The sequence below is a fragment of the Dipteris shenzhenensis genome, chromosome 33 (genome assembly GCF_047967505.1).
Source record: "Dipteris shenzhenensis isolate YYH24624 ecotype China chromosome 33, Dip_SZ_1.0, whole genome shotgun sequence".
Taxonomy (NCBI): Eukaryota; Viridiplantae; Streptophyta; class Polypodiopsida; order Gleicheniales; family Dipteridaceae; genus Dipteris; species Dipteris shenzhenensis.
In genome coordinates, this window is record NC_141628.1 from 27779991 (window position 1) to 27801488 (window position 21498).

Here is a 21498-nt window from a genome sequence, read left to right on the forward strand (position 1 = left end):
TCCTTAATAATGAACAAATTTATGAATGGAGAGAGCTCTTCAAAAATACTAGTTGCTTGGATTTTGGAGCAACATTACTAGATGCTTTGCTTTTTTGAGCTGATATATATCAACTAAATGTTAGGTAGGAAAGTAGGTGAAGTGGAAAGTTGGGCTTTGGACTAAGGAAGGAAAATATGAGAAATGATAGGACATCAAAATGTTGGACCAGATGCTGGATCATCATGAATTGGATTTGGATATGGTGAAGTAGCCAAGTGGTATTGTCCATATGCTCAATTTTTTTTAAAGGAGTGTAAGTCAAGGAATTAAGAAAAGAATAGAAGAGGAAAGGATTTGCCACATAGATGAGGATGGAGATATATCCCAAGTTATTTTGCATGGCTTCCATAAATTGTGGGGGTGTACACAAGCTTGTGGGGAGAGGTGGAGTGGAAAGCTTTTCTATGGTTAGGAATGGTTCATTTTTAAGTTGAATTTTGGATTGTGGAGAAATTCTAAGAGGGGTATGTGGAGAAATTCTAAGAGGGGTATCAAGATGTGTTGCATGAAATGTTTTTCGTCTCTAGTATTTCTCCTTGGGGAATGCTTTACATGCATTGCCCTATGTGAATCATTCTTTTCGACTTTTGATGTGAATCATGCACAGTGCTTGGTAGAGAAACTATTTCTTATGAGACCGATTAGAAGAGGTTGAGAAGACAAATATTATGTGCATTTTTGTTTAAAACTTAGGAAAATTTTCCACCTCAACAAATTTTGCACAATGCAGCACAAGGCAAAGAACAAGAGAAAAGAATTGAGCATCGTTTCAAAGGATGCCAAGGTGGACTTTTATGGACGTGTGCTACATTTGTGAGCTTAATGTTTGCACTTTTCACCTAAGAGTTAAGTAGTATGATTTGTGTGAAACATTCTAGAAAGATATACAAGGTAATCAAGGGAATGCTTCCAATAAAGACATGAAGGATGCGGAGAAGATGTTCGAAGGTCAATCAAGAGATTATTTATGGAGGACATAGAGGATGTAGATGAGACATGTACGTTCGTGGAGAATGCTAGTAAGCGGTAGCACACCACTTTAATTATCATGTAGTTGTAGAGTTTTAGAACAAGCAATGGGTCCTATAGATGAAAGGAGTTTGGCATGATGAAATGCTTTTTCAATTATCAGCAAGTTAGAATCAAGCCTATGACAAATTGCAACTTGGATGAAGAGGGAGGGAAAGAGAAAGAAAGAGAGCAATGAACTAGTTGAATTAGATGTTTTTACATGAATTCTCAATTTAGACAAGCTAAGTAATCATCTCATTGTGATAGTATTCTTCTAATTTCTTGCTTTTAGGAACCTGGAAGTGCAATTTAACAACTTTTCCTCGTTCTCTATACTAATGCATGATCTATACCGTCGATCCTTTTCAACTCGCGAAAAATATACCGTCTTTAAGGTAAAGATTCTACCCAAAATATTATTTACATATGTGAATTCATATCATCTATATGTTTTTACACCATATACAAAACACACATATGCCTGTACATGTAGATGGTATGGTTCACACACAAGCATTCACAACACACATGCACACACATGCGTGCGATGCAAGTGCACATGCACACATTCATATTTTTTGAGATATTAACCAAGAAACTAGATGAGACAAATCTAGTTCATAGGCTTTTACTAACAAAGGTACTAGCTATTTTAACAGCTCTTTCACCCTCTTCTATCAATGAACCCCCTCTCGTCCTACTCAAACACTACACTGACTCCAAGAGCCTCCATGTAAAGCCTTCAAGTTGTATATTGTTCCTACATACTTCCCTTCACAAGCTTATTGAAGGTAGACTATTTGTTTACATGAAGCTCAAGCTGCTCTTGTATGCAAGCTACCTTGCCTTTGCCCTATTACTAAGGGTAGATTATTTATCTACATGAAGCTTGAGATACTTTTGTACATTGTGACCATCCTCTTCTTGTATTAGTTATTAGTCCATTCAAAATATTAGGCTCTCTTTGATGAAAAGAGAAGGGATAAAATAGTTGTTAATGTACCTTCCATTTGCACTCAGTATGACAATAGATTTTATGTCGATGTGAAGATTGAGCCCATCCACTTTACTATACAGAGATGATCTCTTACTAATATATGTTAGTAGTCCCATTGAGCCTATCAAAATTTCCTACGGTTTTAATTCTCGATGAAATGAGGGGACTTGAGGTGGTTGCTGCTTTGTGTTACAAGAGGATAAGCTCTTTGTTTATGTATAACTACTCCATCTCTCCCTACACATGCTACATGTTAGAATACTAGCGATCCTTCTATGCTTCTTTCCCTTGTGAAATGAAGGGATGCTATGGTAGATGATGTTTTTTGTCTTGATAGACGTGATACTACACGACATTTGACTAATATTTTTTAAGGCATCTTCACACATCATGTAGTTATATACATGACTTTTCGATAACAATGAGCATCTACCATGCTCATGCATACTTCTCTTGGTGAGTCTATGGATTGCATGTATAGATTTACTTACTATTATGATGCGATCTTGGGTAATCCCCATGAAATTAGAGAATGTTTTCTTCACAAGATATTTACATGATTGGATATTCAATAGATTCTTATTAATACATTTTCCTCTACCTTGCATGGCAAAACAAACCTTGACTTGATAATGAAAGGTTTTATTGTTGCTTGAGTTATCTTCAAATGATAGTTCTATGTTTGTCTAATAAGTTCTCGTAGATATACTCTTCATTTATCTCTATTTTACATGTCAAAATGGACCTTGACTAGATAACAAATTCTTTGATAATCACTCAACTAAAATAAATTTGTTTGTCGCTAGCCATAGGAGGCTTATTGCTATAGCTACAGGACTTTGTCTTTGCATGTCCCCTTGTTATTGTGTGAAAGTAAGCTTTATCGATGAAAAGGACAAGTAGTCTTCCTTTATTGTTTGGTCCCCTTGCATTTTAGCTAGTTTGCTGTCCCTTGCTTACCCTTGAGGTGAAAAGTTATAAACTATTTTGATAGAATATGAAAAGCCACAGTTGCATTATAACATGTCTAAAAGAGAAACTTGGCCTTGCATGGTTAGGTTATGCTTCATCATCCACTATTTTGTAGCATGTAATTCTTAAAGAATCATAGCTATTGCAATGGTCATCTTGCCCTTTGGCCGTTAGATCTCATGAGAGAAAAATATATCAAAGCTTTGAATGAAATTATGCATAGTTGCTAGCATGCTAGATAGTCTCTATCCAATGAGTTGGAGTCTTCATGATTAAGTTGGCTATTCCAAGTAAGAACTATAGATATTAATAATCTTGGGACTCTTGAGCCTTACTTCTTGAGATCAGGGCATCTAGATTTTCTCATAACGTTTATTCAAGATTTGATTCCTTACTTTGCTTATTCTTAAGCAGAGTTAATTCAAGCTTGATTCCCTTATTTTCTGATTCTTAAGTTGCTTGATTCCCTTATTTTCTTATTCTTAAGTTGAGTTTGCTTTGAAACTTGAAGCAAGTATTAATTTGTTAGGGTTGTTTGTTTAGGTTTGATTCCTTACTTCATTTATTCTTAAGTTGAGCTTTCTTATGATTATTAAAGGGAACCTCAATTGTTTAGGGTTGTTTTACTCAACTTGATCTTTATATATTTCCACTTAATGACAAAAGCCATGAATCAAATAATTTAATTCCCTTTTACAGATGATGTAGAGGCTAATAGTAAACCAACATGGTATTTTTCAAAAGTATGACCTTTGTAAGAGTATTAAAAGGAAAAATCTTATTAAGACTTCCTATAGACTACAATTTTTTATCTTTTGGAAGAATAAGTTTCTGAGTTTAAGAAGGAAGTATAGTTTACATGAATAATTGTTTAAACCTGTTGTTGCATTATAGAACATAATAATTGGAGATTGGCCTTTAGTGCTATCTTCCACATGTCAGGATCATAAGTACTACCAGGTGGCAAGTGAGTCCATCTACCTAAACATCTTAAAGACACATGCTTATTGATTTTTGATGATGAGCTATTCACACTAGTGGATAAACCACTTAGATGACAACCTTCTACTTTGCCAATCTAGACATGCAAAGCATACCCAGTTGGAGCACTTGTAATTAAATATCCCTTGCAATGTATGGCATAGTTACATGGCTAGCATTTTTGTATAGGGAATTAGGTATGTAGATCTTCTAGAGGGGGATCCATTGTTGAGGCTGTCCTAGGTGTAGAATAGACAAGGAATGATTTGACATCATGGTGCTAGCCAGAATGCTAGTGGCTCCTCCCTTATGCATCGCCTTGTCCTAAACATAAAACATGTCTAGCCTCTCTAAGAATCCAGCATGGCAACATTGACAAAAGGAGAAATAGAGGCCGCCTAAAAGGCTAGAAAACTCCGCCTCTTGTCAGGGGTCTCTATTGCATATCATGAAAATGTTTAACTTTGCCTCCATAGCTGTCATCAATGAATCGTGGTAGTAATTTTTGTGCCCTCCTTTGTCTGCAAAGATGTTGAAAACACTTCCATGCAAGCCAAGCTGGCCCTCGTACATTAGTTCCCTGATTTGTGCAAAAGGGATTGTGATGGAGATTAGTCACTCCTCAACCTTTGTCAACGCGAACGTGTGTTTTGTTTTAGCGGCGAGGGATACCACATGGCAAGAAAATCTTGGTTGGAGCCTCTTCTTGATGCGGTCATGACAGAGAGAGCATTTTGCCTTTATCGATGTTCTCAATATGCTCTGAATTTTGCAGAGCTATTGGTAAAGAGCCTCCTTATTGGCTCTCTGATCTTCAAGAACTTTTTTTATCCCTACTAGCTCTTGCTCATCTTTGTCCCCATCCATTCTAATGTCATCAAGCTACTGATGCAATGGCTTAATGTGCTTCTTTGCTTCTCTTCTATGTTTTTATCATCTCCAAGCCATTTTTTCAGTAGTCTCAACTTGCTGCAAGGCCTTTGCTGCTGCCTCCTCTACCTTTGCTTCTACACCCTCCTTGAGCATTCTCTCACATTGCGTTATCTTTGTTGCGTCGATCACTTTCATATGTAGAAAATTAATCTTCCTATCATACAGTAACATGTGGCAAAGCTACGGGAAAAGGGTGCATGATGATAGGTGGTCAGGCCAGAGATTGCATTGCGTGAAGCAATGCAGAGATGCATGATATAGTGCAGAGTTGTCATGTGTCTAGCTCTGTGGTGTTCAGAATAAATAGATTGCACCTTATTATCATGCCAATGCGGCATCATGACGTCGAGAAAATTTTCAATGAAAGCGTAGGTCTACGCAAAATTCAAAATCTCACCCAAGAGCATGTCACGTCGCGGCCCTAAAATGGCCTCAAAAATAGTTCCCTGATGACCTGATGGATTGAACCAAGTGATCTCTAAGCCTCCCTTAGCTAAGTAGTCTTATATGATAATAGTAGCCATCTCTTTTTCTCGGATCCTTCAACATTAGCATATTCAAATTTCCTCCATTTTAGAGAAATAGGATTATCTTTCCTCAATTCGTTTGGGTAGATATTAGATTGCCTCTTCTTTTGACGACCCTTAGAGGATTGACATTTGGCTCAACCACAGTGATGCTTCTACTTTTTAGCTTGGTTTCTCCAGGGAGAGACTGAGCACAATGGGAGTAACCCACCTAGGACCAAAGGTACAATTACACATGTCACAATTGGTTTCAGTGTGTAGCCAAGTTGGGGGTAGAGGTTTCCTTCATGATGTAGTGGGCCTTCAAGAAAGGGATGGAACCTGTCATGCCTTTGTATCGAAGAAGATGGATAGTGAGAGAGGAGTGCACATGACACCAGATACCTATTGGGCATTGTATGAAAATGAAGAACACACATTTATACATCTTTACACGTTAGGGTTAGAGTTTGTCCCATGAAAACCATCTTTAGTCCTTTCTAGATGGTGCAATTCATACCATTCTAAACTCCCCCTCTTAAATTATATAAGTAGAGGGTTCTTTATAAGTAAATGGTGCAATTCATAGCATTTTCAACTCTCCCTCTTATATTGCATTGGATAAGTAGAGGTTGCTTTATAAATATGTTATTCTATATCTAAAATAAAAAATTTGCATCATTGAAATAAAGGTGATAAAGAATCAAACTTAGAAAATATGCATACGGTGCTAAGAATGCAAAGAAAAAATCATGTACAAAATGTATAACTTAATTGTCACTTTCGGTCTTAACTTGTAGATGGTTTGCTAACCTATGATTAGCTTGGTGCATATATTTGCAACTTGTTTTTATGTACAAGCTCAATCTCATCCCTTAGGACTTTGTCATGGATTAAGTAATAGTGCACTTCAATATGCTTTGCTATGGCATAAAACATTGGGTTCTTTGCCAATTGAATATTGCTCATGTAGTGTAAGAAGAGTGTAGTAGGATCTCAAGTGCAGAGAGAAACCTTCTAAATCAAATTGCTTCAAAGGCAACATTGGTAATCCTTTGTAGTTAGCTTAATGTCAAGGCTATTGAGCCAACATTGAAGGAGAAACCATTAGTATACCTTGTGCCATACAAACTAATAGCCCAATAAATCATATCAAACCATAGTTTAGGCACATTTCCAAAGGCTGTGACCAAGCAATATTGTGAATAAGCATGACCTATGGTGCTACTGCCTATGCGCGGGTTGAGTGTTGTAGAAATAGGCGATTCATTGGAAGTACAGGCTACTTTTGTAACTCGAATAGGATGGACAGAGTGATACTATGATGGTGAACTTGCCATAGGAGTTCATGTCATCACATCAACGGGCAAGGGGAGGGAGAGAGAGAGAGAGAGAGAGAGAGAGAGAGAGAGAGAGAGAGAGAGAGAGAGAGAGAGAGAGAGAGAGAGAGAGAGAGAGAGAGAGAGAGAGAAAATTCTCATCCTCAACTTGCACTATGTCAATGGTGGTAGTATCCACTCTTTTATTGAAGAATACATATGATACACATTTTCTTATCCAAATTGTATAAATCTACAATATTCTTCCTTTTTTGTTGTATCTATTAACATGTAACTCAATGTGTTGATTTTTAATCATGGACCTTTGTAATCCTATGATTTCTTTTCTGTTTGTCTCTGTTTAACCTTGACGATGACGTTTTTCAATAATGTTTCTTTTTTGTTTGGCTCTTTTTAAGTTTGACCATGATGTTTTTGAATGTTAGACCAGTAGGAAGTGGAGTCTTCATAGTGAATTGAATGATTCTAGTGGAATAATAGAATGAATTAAAACTTAGAAATCTATCAAACCCTTTTTCCCTTGACTCAAATCATAGTTGTTTTTCACCGTTGAAGAATACTAAGACAAGAGTATAAAACACATGGGCCCAACCAGTGGAGCATATAGTAAAAAGACAAGAGCGGAGTGGAAAGATGAGCGGGAAGCAGAGATGCTAAAACAAAAGAAACAATAGATTTTATCAAACAAGATTTCACATTAATGATTTGGGTTAAACAATATATACTTAACGTTAATGTATTTCCTTTTCTATTTTTTGTTTCTATATCTTAATTTTCCCTTAGTTTAATTACTTTCTTCTCAATTCTCTAACGTATTAAATTAGCAATAATAGGTCAACTTGACCACACACACACATGATCTAAATGGAGTATGGTTCTTACGGTAGGCAACTTGGAGGCATCTTTTGGTTTTGAGAGCCCTCCTTGAACCAGTCGTCATAGTCTTAGGTGTTGATCTTTAAAAATTCTAATGTTTTGAGTTGTGCTTTATTTTTTAACTGTGGGTTGCTTTTTTATATTTACTTTATTGGTTTTTAAATTTGTTGTTAGGATAGGTAAAACTTTATTAGAAACGTAGTTTTATGGTCATAGACATCCAAGTTGCAAAAAAAGTGTTAGAGGCATGCACGTTTTTGAGGACCAAGAAAGACTAAGAAAATGATGTGAGAGGCGAAGCGAGTTTTTGAAGGAAGGTCACATATTGTTCATAGAGTAAGCATGTGAAAAATGAGGCATGTTTCATTTCTTATAGTTCATCAAATATTGTCTTTGACCTATTCTCCCCTTGGGGTTGATAGCCTAATTTTCCTCGATCCCTCTCTCCATTGGTCCTAGACCAACTTTCCTATTCTCTTGCATTATCCTTCTTATTCCCAATTAAGTGCTTCTTCTCTTTGTTTGTTCATGGTTTTGTGGATGGGGTTTATGCTTTATATCTTTGTCAATTCCTTTGTGCCGGGGTTGTATGTGGCCTTGATCATCCACCATTATCAATTAGCTACGTGCATCTTTAAGTCCTTGTGTGTGTTTAATTTTTCCCTTGCCTCCTTTGTTTGGTAGTGGTTCTTCTTGTCATTTGCTTGTGCTTGGGTGGGTCGGTTTTTCTTACCCCCACCAAGGCCATTCAAGAATGCTTTCTCTCTGATAAGAAGGGTCACCAAACTTTTCTCTCCTCCCACTTTTTTGGTTGCAATCTAGTAGGGTGGTTGTATTTTCATCCCCCTAAGCATCATCCTTCCAGCAAGAGGCCTAGGCAGCACTACCAAGCCCAAAATTTTGCCCCTTTATAGGAAAAAGAGAGAAAATAGAGCACATGACACATGATTTCTCGCAAAATTAGTTGAGATTGGAATCCTTAGGTCATTGGTTCATATCAAACAGGGCGGACCAAAAATTACATTGCAATCCGATCAAAGATTTTGTCCATCATCAGGACATTCATCTGGGGTACACAAATCACCACGTTCATTTAGATAAGTCAAAGCATTGAAGTAGATCATAATAAATATATTGCCATGGAGTTTGTAATGTGTGGTAGCTTTATATCAATCATATGTTCCTTGCTCCTACTAGTTTCTTGGAAAGGCAAAAAAGGTTAGGAAAAGCTTGGCTTTTACCTTGTGAGGATGACTACAATAATAGAAGATATATGGCTATGCTTGAAATATGATGGAATATTAGAAAAAGGAATTACGCAAGAGAATGTGACGTGCTCAAAATATAGATATATGCTTGAGTCATCAAACGATGTCCATATAGAGTCATATTGTGTACACACGCACATAATCCTTTGATGGATTGCACCTAAGATTGAAAGAATATTATTGTAGTGTGACTACAAATGAGCAGGGTATATCATGAGGATAGGGGAGATGTCCAAGAAAAAAGTCATGTAGAATATGATGCAAATAACTTACGTGAACGTACTATGATACAACGCCCTATGTGAAAGACACAGAAAAGCAAATACAAGAAAGCACACAAACCAACACCAAAATTAGATGGTAAATTTGGGACACAATTGAGGATTTGTATTCCACGGCATGATTTTTCAAAAGCATGCCTTTCCCAAAAGCACCTTTAGCCAATCATCATGATTTCAACCTTAGTATATTGCCTTGTTGTCCTGATAATTCTCGAGACCAAGTTTGTGGTTGGTCAGAGCTATTCGCAACTTCAATCTTAGATGATAGAGACTACAAGTAGCCACATGAGCATAAGTGCCTTGGTAGCAACACTTCACAAAGCTTAGGGTACACGTGTGCAGGTTGTTGGATTATCTATTGCTTTAAGATTCTGCCTTGACACCTTGATACAAGATATAGTATGCAAATCAACATTTAGGTAATATGTCAGTCTCTTATCCATTAATGGGACTTAATTGCGATGCTACTTGATGCTAATATTCTTGATGTTTTCAACCTTGAAGCCCAAGAAAGGGCTGATTCCCTCGGATTATAAGTCTTTGGGGAAGGAGGCACGCCACCTCCCCACCCATACATTGTGTGGTTATAATAAAATTTATATATTATTATGACAACATTTTTAATAGCTCTCCCCTAGATATACTTGCTTCAATCTCAATTTTTACAACATTTATCTCTATTGATGCATGTTTGCAATGTGAGGGACGATTCAAAATCAATAGCAGAGATAGACAAGTTTGATGCAAGTTTGAAGGATCACAATTCATATGCTTGTAGTCCATGTCACATTATATATAGGTTGCACCCAAGGATGAATTATGAGATCTTGTTAGCATAGCCTCAAGGCTCATTGAGGTATTTTTTGGGATTCAATTGCAAAAAGTACAAATCTTTATACTAGACCAAATTAGTAATAAAATACCACTACTGACATGCACAAGGAGGATCAAGTCCTAGTGGACCCTATGCCATGTCTCACATTCATGCTTTTACTCATTCTTTTTTTTTTCATAAAATTTTTTCATTAAATGGTAGGATTCAAGTTTCATTACAAGTTTCCATGACCAAAATCGAACTTTGAAGTATAGGGAGCGAGTAATGAATGAATGAATGTGAAGGACATCTGTTTATGCAGTCAGAGTTTTGAGATTTTTATGTGTGCATTTCATGTGATTTGGGGAGAGACAGAGATAGGAGGAGGGAGAAGAAATGATATTTTGTTTACATGTTTGTTAGGGTAACTAGAACGTTAATTATATATGCAAGTTACATATGGGGTGGTAATTTGAGTAAGTGCATGTGATATAAGGGTTGCATCTACATTTTTTTCACCTTTGAGTATTCTAGTGGCAGTTCATTTAAAATGTTTGATGTAGCTTTGGAGTATCCCTACAAGGGTTTGCTCAAATGGCACATGGACTTTACATCTAGAAGCTTGTTTTGAATGTGTGGTGATGTACAAATACATTGTACAACATTATGGCCATCATGTACTTTTCTTGTGCTTTGGAGTATTCCTACAAGGGTTTTCTCAAATGGCACATGGAATTTGCATGTTGTGCATATGAACGTTCATTGGAAGTTCTTGTTTGTTGCTGATGCACAAACTTGTTTGCTACGTGTTTTTAAGATTTCCAAGTGTAACTTCCCTAATGTTGAAAGAGAGATTTGTGGATTGTATGTTCCATGTGCTTTAGAGTATTCATAAAAGGACTTGCTCAAATGGCATATGGAATAATTTCATTTATGTTCTTTGTTTTCTGGAATAAATGGTGTTACTTTAGGCATGTTGTCAGTGTGCATTCTTTTTGCAGTTAAAATTTTGAGATCTACACGTGTAACTTATATGTTTCATTTAGGTCATGTGAGTTAGCATGTGTTTTATATGTTCTTGCAACATTCGGATGTGCATTTCATGTTCCTTGAAGTATTCTCGCAAGGAATTGCTTGGGACATATTAGTCTATAGGGTTTGCATACTAGTTACTTATGGATTATGTAATAAATTCAATTGTGTGATAATTTGATGTATATTCTCCATATATTTGTAGAGTTCGTATTTGCATGCTATGTGTTCCATGTATATTCCATGTGATTAGCAATGAGGTATAGGTGGAAATAGCAATGTGTTTCATGTACATTCCATGATACGTGGATTTTTTTACAGACTTGATCTGCTATACTATGGTTTCATGTTATTAAGATTTAAGGATGTTCCCACATCAAAATACAAGCAAAGTCACTTTGTCATACGACGGCTCCATACCAAGTATAGAGGCACATAGTGATGTTTCATGGTTAGGGGATCCATTGTCTTGCTAGTCACTATTTGGTTTTTGTTCCACATTAGCTGGTGGTGCTTTTACTTGGTTGTTTGGTTTACAAGAAGAGATTGCATTTTCGAAAGCCGAATGCTAATTGCATGGTCTTTTGATGGCATCGAATAATGTCAATTGGATTTTGAGGCTTTGGCTTTCAGGGAATTTCAGCAGTTAAGTGCATTATGAATATACATCAACTGTGGATCACTAAAAATTGTATGGGGATTAGTGAATGGCACTATGAGACAAAAGCATTATCCATTCATAGCTCCATTAGTAAATATGTTAGTCACAAAGAAGGTGCAGTTAGAGATCTTACATGAATGTTGATTTTATATTACCAGTGCAACTTCAAATAGTCCTTATATACGTAAGACTATATTTGAAGGCAATCCCTTTGACTTGGAAAAAGATCAATTAGTATATCTTTGCCAATATATATGGAATTTTTGGGTGGGTTTGTGTAAGCAAGATTTTCTTTATTCAATAGAGATTAGCCATTGACATGCTGTAGACAAATTATATTTGCAAAGTACTCTTAGATGTCTACAACTAAAAAAGAAATATCAAAGATAGCAGAGAAAAGAACGATGACTGCTCTTGAAAAGATAGCTACTCAAATAGCAACGTTTGAGTCGGCCAATTTCAGAACCAACATAAGAGCAGAATTAACTGATAGAGATGGTCTTACAACAATTACATTGCAACTTGATAAGGACCTCATTGTTAAACACGAGGAACTAATTAGACCCGAAATTTGTGTAAGAATTGAGAGCTTTTGGATTTCTAAGAAAAAAGCCGAATGGGATAAAGGTGATTCAAGCTTTACATTGAAAGTAATAGGAAGTACAATTATTACGCTATTGCCAGGATGTACAATTGACTTGAACTTTTATGAAAACACATCAATAGTAGAGCTATTGCAAAACCTAGATCCATACCCAATGGCCACAGTTGCAATTGCAATTTTAGAAGATGCTTTTGCTTTTGCTTCTTCTTCTTTTTCCCTCCCCCTCATTTCCTTGCTTCTCATGTAGTTAACATTGTACAATGACCATGAACATATCAAAGATGAAATGCTTTCTCTATTAAATGATGGGCACTCTTCCCTATACGTTATAAAGAATGTGACAATGGGAAAGGATACCACAAAGTAGCAATTGCAATTTGCAAGCGATTCAATAGTAACTCCAATAGTTGACCCGGCTACAATGCAACGATTGATTGAAGTTTACAAACATCACGTGGGTCAACAATGTAACATGGAGTATGTAAGTGACAATAGAATGTATAATTAATAGTTAGAGGCCCTGAAAAAATGGGAGTGCTCCTCAAATGTGAATGAATAGAAAGCCTTAGCTAATGAATATACAAGAAGGGAAGACGTGTGTTAGAGCGAGAGGTGTGGTGGATGGTGTGAGAATGAGGAAAATTAAGGCAAGGCTGTGTGTGTGTGTGAGAGAGAGAGGGGGAGAGAGAGAGAGAGAGAGAGAGAGAGAGAGAGAGAGAGAGAGAAAAGGAGGTAGTTTGACCTTGTCTACTTGCAAGTATGTCCCCCCATACATTGAAAAATGAGTAATTCCCATTAAACAATTATGGAGAAGAGAAGAGATGTGAAAATGAAGAGGAAAAGGGCATGATTGAACTAAAGGATAAAGGGGGGAGGGAGGAGTTCCAATTACGAGGAACCACTTAAGAAGGGGGCATTAAAGAAGAAGGCAAGTGTTAAAGGGGGAGGGGTACTAGGGACCACTTGAGGGGGCTTAATGTGCTAAATGGGGAGGGGGAGGAGGGGACCATTTATAATATTTTAGTTAGCACTAGGTATGCTCTTCCACTCTATAGCTTGGCGGTAGGGCTTATTGGAGGTGGTGGCCTTCACCCCTCACTTGGTGGAGCATGGTTTCTTGAGGCAGGGATGCAGTTATCATCGACACCTGGCCTTTGGGGGATAATAATCCCATAAGCACAAATGTGCCCTTGGGGGCTAGGATATAATGGCCCATTTGAACCTCTCTCTCTTATCTCTCTTGAGATTTTTTGGGAGGAGAGAGAGGCCCTATGCATGGTTAGGGGGTGGGACTTGGGACCCCCATACTCAATACACACATGGCACCTTCTATGCCTACATGGTATCAGATAGTCCCGCCTCCTCCTTGTCTCCCTCTCCTCTCCGTTCTACCTCCTCTCGCCCCATCTCCCTCTCCCTTTGATGACATGTTCTAAGTGTTTAAATTTCTAATGTATAGTATTGTGGGTGTGGGGGTTAAAGGTCACTGTGCCTTTACCCTGGTTATGTACAATACTCAAACACATATATAAATGAATGAAAAAGAAGATTAGGGTGGTTCTGCACCCACCAAAACTTGTGTGGCTCTTTGTCTCTCTCTCTCCTTCTTCCGTTCTTGCTTCCGTTGAGAGCACTCTCAACTGGTATCAGAGCCCGGGTGATCTAGCTGAGCATGCGTGAATGCTTGAACCTCAATAGCTCTGTGGGAGGAAGGAGAAGCTCTGTGGGAAGCTTTGTGGGCGACTTTACTTGCATCTGAGTGTGCAGAGACCTTGGAGGAACCTTTGGAAAAGTTGCTTTGGTTTTGCGAAGTGGTTTTGAGAGCCTGTTAAGAGTTTTCAAAGAAAAAGTCATTTTTTGAGCTTTTCCCTGTTCCGTTCGATGACAGAGACTCTGTATTGACTTGTAGAGGCAATTATTGCTTGCTTTTGTGTCCACTTCACTTCAGGAGCTTGGAAACACCTTCATTCTTGAATTTGGGATCATTTCATTGGATTTCTGACTCACTGTGTCAGTTCCTGCGTTTTTTGCTCGGGTGTTGGAACTCAAGTTTGAAGCAACCATTTGCAGATCTATCAGTTCTGGTGGACTCAGGAGTCCTAAAACTTCTATGTTGCTCATCATTCGCACTCCGGTGGAGTTTACAAACAGCTCTGTTTCCAAAAACGTTTTTCAGTCCGTGTGTTGGACCCAGTGATTGAGACCACGGTTTCCAAAACCATCTGTCCCATTGCGTTCCCGATGCCCAAAAACCCCTACCTGTCAGTTCTTGCGTGATTCGGTGGAGGAATTTCAGAGTTATAGATCTCTGTGTATTCGATTTCGTCTCTCTGTTATGCATTTTTCATTCTAAGGTTTTGAAACCTTAGATTTATGCCGCATGGCAGTGGATAAGTGTTGACTCCCATTTCTCACTCATCGGTTGGGCTTTTGGAGTTCTGGCAGAAGAGAGATATTTGCAGATTTTCTTACTGAGTCTGATTATGTAATGGCGCCCATGTTTTGAGGCATCTCAAGTTCTATTTTCAGTAGCGGTCATTACCGTGGGACTATGATTTCTTGAGCATACCTTATGCAGATCACTCTAGTTGCAGTTTGAGCAGTGTGCGCTCATTTGTGGTATGCATTGGGTTGCAGTGGATGATTTATAGGCCATTTGGATGCATTACGGTCCTTATTGGATGCGCTGATATGCCCAAATTGCCTTGTGGGATGCTATTTTTTATGGACGCTTTGCACATGGATGCTATTTTATGCTGAGGGATAGCTTTGACACATTGCAGGTGATGCACTGATAGTGCTATGCTCTCTTGGATGAGATATTATTGATGCATATGCCAGTGGACAGTGTTTATGCTTGAGTCATTTGGCACTTATTGGCATTTTCTTTTGGGCCAGATTTGCTCATATGGATGCATAGTATATGCACATGAGTCAGATGCATCTTTTGATGCTTTGAGCTTTGAGTTTTGGTGATATTTCACTCTATTGTGGCATACACATTTGGGTGCACCTGGTATTTGGTATGATTCTCTCTTGCAGGCACTAGCATTTGGGATTTTGTTTCATTTGCATCATGGCATCCTCTTCCATGTCTGAAAAGGAGTTTTTCAGCATTAAAAAGTTTGATGGGACAAACTTTTCTTTGTGGAAAGAACAAATAAGGGATGTGCTTATTCAAAAGAAGCAGATTAAACCCTTGGCAGGGATTGAAGCTAAGCCTACAAATATGTCTGAGGATGATTGGAATAAGTTGGATGCATTAGCAAAGTCTACTATTAGACTTCATCTTGCAGAGTCAGTTTATTTCACAGTAGTAAATGAGCAGACTACGGAAGATTTGTGGAAGAAACTGTGTGCCACTTATGAGAAGGAAACTGCCTCTAATAAAGTTTACCTCATGAGGAGGTTGTTTGAGCTGTAGATGAAGGAAGGGGTCTCCATTGCTTCTCACATGAATGAAATCAATATTATTTTCAGCCAGCTTCAGGCTCAGAAGATGAATTTTGATGTGGAGACTAAGGCAATATTTCTCTTATGTTCATTGCCATCCTCATGGGATACCTTCCGTACAGCTGTCAGTAACTCTGCACCTCGTGGAGTATTGAAATTTGATGATGTTGTGGGTAGCTTGTTGGCCGAGGAGATTAGACGGAAGTCTATGGATGGCAATAAGCAGGATGCAGCCTTAAATGTGCAAAGGGGCAGATCACAGTTCAGGGGGAAGTCTCAAGAAAGAGGGAAGTCTCGTAGCAAATCCAAGGCACGGAACATTGAGTGTTAGCACTGTGGCAAGAAGGGCCATATGAAAAAGGATTGCTACAAGCTGAAAAGAGAGCAAAAGGATAAGAAAAAGAATGCAAATTGGGGTGCAAATCAAAAGGAAGAGAGTCCAAGGGAGGAGAAAGGAAAAGTGAAGATCGAGGAGATCAATGCAGTCACACATGATAGTAACAATGACGTTCTCTTCATGTCTAGTTTATCTGTAGAGTTGCTTACCACTTCAGATGATGCATATTCCCAGGATTGGATTTTGGATTCTGGTGCTTCATTCCATGTTACTCCCCATAGGGAATGGTTCTCCACTTATGACAGTGGAAAGACAAATTGTGTGCATCTTGGAAATTACTATGCATGTGACATAGTGGGAGTAGGTGACATAAAGTTTTCTTTTGCAAATGGGTCTGCATTTGTTTTGAAACATGTGAGACATGTGCCTAAGCTGACCAAGAGTCTTATTTCAGTGGGTTAGCTAGATGATGCTGGTTTTCACACCACTTTTTGCTTTTAGAGTTGGAAAATTCAGAAGGGCTCTATGCTTTTGGCCAGGGGTGCCAATTGTGGGACTTTGAATCCCTTACATGTATCAGGGGTATTTGATCATGTTTTTGCAATAACCGAGCAGCCAAGCACTTCTTTGTGGCATTGCAGGTTGGGGCACATGAGCCAGAATGGAATGAAACTCTTATGCCGTTTGGGTTATGTACCGCATTTGAGTTTCTCTGATTTTGAATTTTGTGAGCACTGTCTCTATGGGAAGCAGACTAAATCAGCCCATAAAAGAAGGGGAAAGAAAGAGTTTGAAAAGCTTGATTCGGTGCATTCAAACGTATGTGGTCCCATGCCTACACGGTCATTAGGCGGGGCTAAATACTATGTGACATTCATTGATGATGCAACTAGGAAAGTGTGGGCTTATGCTATAGCTCGGAAGAGTGATGTGTTCTAGGTATTTCAGAAATGGCTGGCCTTGGTTGAGAATCAGTCAGGTAGAACGCTTAAATTCCTACGGACTGACAATGGTGGAGAGTATCTCTCTCATGACTTTTAGCATTTCTGTGATACACGAGGGACTAAGAGGGAGCTCACATCCCCTCGTACTCCAGAGCAAAATCTAGTTGCAGAAAAGATGAACCATACCATTCAAGAAAGGTTGTAATGCATGCTTTCCAATGCAAGTCTTTTTGGTGGTTTTTGGGCTGAGGCAATGAAGACTGCAATGCATGTGATCAATAGATCACCTAGTAAGAGTTTGGATGGTGGTATTCCTGAAGAGGCATGGAGTGGCAAGAAGCCCTCTTACTCTCATTTGCATATATTTGGGTGTGAGGCATATGCACATGTGCCAAGAGAGCTTCGAAAGAAGCTAGATCCTAAGTCTAGGAAATGCATCTTTCTAGGTTATGGTGAAAGTGGAGAGATGGGCTATCGTCTCTGGGATCCAGAAGCAAAGAAGATCATACGCAGCCATGATGTAGTCTTCAATGAGAAGAAGATGCATAAGGCACACATGAGGGATGTGGAAATGAGGAGAATCACTTTCCAGGATGTGAATCCACCTGCATATGTTGATATACAGCAAGCTGTCCATGCACCAAATGTGCAAGAAATGGTACCACCAAGTACTCCCACAGGAATACAATCAAGGGTAGATGATGGATCATCTATTGGTGGAAATGATGAGCCAAATGTGGCTGATATGCAAGTGGGACAGCAAGCTGAAATGCCCTTGAGAAGATCATCTAGAGTGTCTAGACCGCCTGATAAGTTTGTTCAAGGGGTAGACTATGTGATGCTTACTGATTGCGGGGAGCCTTCTTGCTACAGAGAGGCTATGATGCGTGAGGATCAACGCAAGTGGGAGTATGCTATGCAATCAAAGATGAGTTCACTTATGAAGAATAAGACTTGGGACTTGGTTTCTTTGTCACATGGAAAGAAAGCATTGCCATGTAAATGGGTCTACAAGATGGTCACATGTGATGATGTGCCTAGGTACAAGGCCCGTTTGGTTACTAAAGGGTTCAACCAAGAGAAGGGTGTGGACTTTGATGAGATATTCTCTCTAATTGTGAAGATGACCACACTTAGATGCATGCTTGGACTAGTGGTAGTAGAGGATATGGAGCTTATGCAAATGGATGTCAAGACAGCTTTCTTGCATGGGGATTCGCATGAGGAAATTTACATGGTGCAGCCGGAAGGCTTTGAAGAAAAGGGCAAAGAGCATTTAGTTTGCCAGCTGAAGAAGAGTCTTTATGGTCTTAAGCAAGCGGCTAGAGAATGGTATCAGAAGTTTGATGCTTTCATTCGGTCCCAGGGTTTTAGAAGGAGTGAAATTGATCACTGCCTCTACACTAAAAGGGCTAAGGATAATAGCCTGATAATCTTGGCACTATATGTGGATGATATGCTATTGGCTAGCAAGAATACTTATAAGCTAGATGCATTAAAGGCCAAGTTGCATGAGGCCTTTGATATGAAGGATTTGGGACTTGCGCGTCATATTCTTGGTATGCGCATCACGCATGATCGGAGTAGGAAACTCCTTTGGCTTTCACAAAAAGAGTATGTTACAAAAGTATTGCAGCATTTCAATATGGAGGGGGGGAAGGCAGTGAGTACTCCATTGCCTCCATATGTGAAACTGAGTCATACAGATAGTCCCAAATCAGATGAGGAGAGGGCCATGATGGCCAAGGTTTGTTATGCATTAGCAGTTGGGAGTCTTATGTATGCTATGATAGCTACTAGACCAGACATTGCATTTGCAGTGGGAGTTGTTAGCCGGTATATGGCTAATCCAGGAAAGAGGCATTGGGAGGCGGTTAAGTGCATCATGAGGTACATGAAGGGTACCAAGGAGATGTGCATCTGCTTTGGTAGAGGAGACATGTGTGTACTTGGGAACACAGATTCAGACTATGCAGGGCATGTGGATAGTAGGAGATCCACTTCTGGTTATGTGGTCACCTTTGCAGGTGGTGCAGTGTCGTGGATGTCTCGTGCACAGAATTGCGTTGCTTTGTCTACCATAGAGGCTGAGTTGCAGCCACAGAGGGTTGTAAGGAGGCTATATGGCTTGATCGGCTAGTGGGAGATTTGGGGATTCATACAGGTGTACCGACATTGCATAGTTATTCCATGAGTGCTATTCAGCTAGCATGGAATCCGGTCTTTCATGCAAAGACCAAACACATTGAGGTCAGGTACCATTTCATCAGGGAGGTACTTGAGGACAAGCGCATAGAGCTTGTCAAGGTTCATACAGATGATAACCCTGCAGATATGCTGACGAAGACTCTACCTAGTCAGCGGTTTGAGTATTGTCGTGTATTGATGGGCATTGGATAGTATGCTCATTGGTTGTTCTCCCTTAAAGGCACATTGTCCTTTAAGTGGGAGGTTGTGGGGGTTAAAGGTCACTGTCCCTTTACCCCGGTTATGTACAATACTCAAACACATATATAAATGAATGAAAAAGAAGATTAGGGTGGTTCTGCACCCACCAAAACTTGTGTGGCTCTTTGTCTCTCTCTCTCCTTCTTCCGTTCTTGCTTCCGTTGAGAGCACTCTCAGCGGGAGTGCATGCAAAGAACACCTTAGATTGTGAAGAACTGTGTGTGTGTGAGACTTGGGACCCCCCATGGTCGATACACATATGGCACCTTCTATGCCTACATGGTATCAGAGCAGAGATACTCTTTGGACCTGTGCACTCGCAGGCTATTGCGCTATTGATGCGTGGCGGCTTTGCTAAATTTTTTGGATTAGGCCAATGGAGATGTCGGGATCTAGCGGCGGCTGCTTTAAGGGCGACTTGTGATTTGCGATGCTAGCGATGATTCCTAATTGTACCACGTTCCACGTGTTTGTTCCTCCCATGGGCTTTAGCAACTAGCTATTCGTTATGTGGACTTTGTTGTGTCTCACGTGCATTGTTTGGTTGGCCCCTCCTTGGTTTGGTTGGGGGTCAGTTTAGCTCGGGGTTTGTCCACAGGGGGGTGTTGGAGGTGGCGGCCTTCACCCCTCAGTTGGGGTGAAGCATGGTTTATTGAGGCAGGGAGGCGGCTGTTAACATGTGGCCTTTGGAAGGATAAAAAGCCCATAAGAGCAAATGTGCCCTTGGGGGCCTAGGATATAATGGCCCATTTGAACCTCTCTCTTATCCCTCCTAGTAGTTTTTGGAAGGAGAGAGAGGCCCTATGCATGGCTAGTGGGCGGGGCTTGGGACCCCCATATTTGGTGCACACGTGGCACCTTCTGCGCCTACAGGGCTCACATGTGGGTAAAACAACATTGTGGGTTCGAATCCCACCCTCTTGAATAATGTGCACTCCTCTTAGACATAGCTTAAATAAACAAGAGGCATACGATGCCGCGCGCACTGCTCTTGCAAAATTAGAAAAAAAAATCGTGCTCACATTTCTCCATCTCTATGTCTCCACTTAATCCCCCTCCACCTCTCCATACCCATCTTCCCTCTGTTGAAGCCCCCCTCTCTTGTTGTCTCCCTCTCCCTCCTCCTCTCCGCCTGTGTTCAGCCTCACTCTCCCTTCCCCACTCTCCCTCTGCTCAGTCCCGCCTCCTCCTTGTCTCCCTCTCCTATCCCTTCTACCTCCTCCTGCCCCATCTCCCTCTCCCTTTGATGACCTGCTCTAAGTGTTTAAATTTCTAATGTATAGTATTGTGGGAGTGCATGTAAAGAACACCTTAGATTGTGAAGAACTGTGTGTGTGTGTGTGTGTGAGAGAGCGAGAGAGAGAGAGAGAGAGAGAGAGAGAGAGAGAGAGAGAGAGAGAGAGAGAGAGAGAGAGAGAGAGAAGGGGGGGCTCATTTTTGGAAAGTGTGCTTCCAAGAGTAAAATTCATCCTTAGTAACTCCACTTTTGACGGGCACCTGAAAAAGAAACTTTCGTTGCTATAGCCTGGCCCCTAGCGGGGTAGTGTTCATAAATTAGCCCAAATAAATTTGTTAGTTCGTGGACAAACATAAGTTAATTAGCTAGTATTAGTGAACATAGTACGTGTCATGTACTTGCAAGTGAGCTTGACTACTTTGTGCCTATTATCTTGGAATGGATTGTTAATGATTATCTAAGGGATAATGGAAAATTTCCCTTAAGGTTTGGCCATGTGTACTTTGAGAGTGAGTGAAATTCTTCCTTAAGGTGTGGCCATGCCTACTTTGAGAGCTTGCATACTTTGTACCTAATATCATATAGTGGTATGTCCCCGAATACATTGAATTTTTTTTGGTTATATATATTATGAAGGGTGGTCAATCTTGACGAAAGACCTTACAAAAATCGGCCCACAATGGGTTGAAAGCTTGGCTAATTCCATGAGAACAATTTTGGCATCCACTTAATGATAAGGGACGTATTCTTGTGTCTGATAT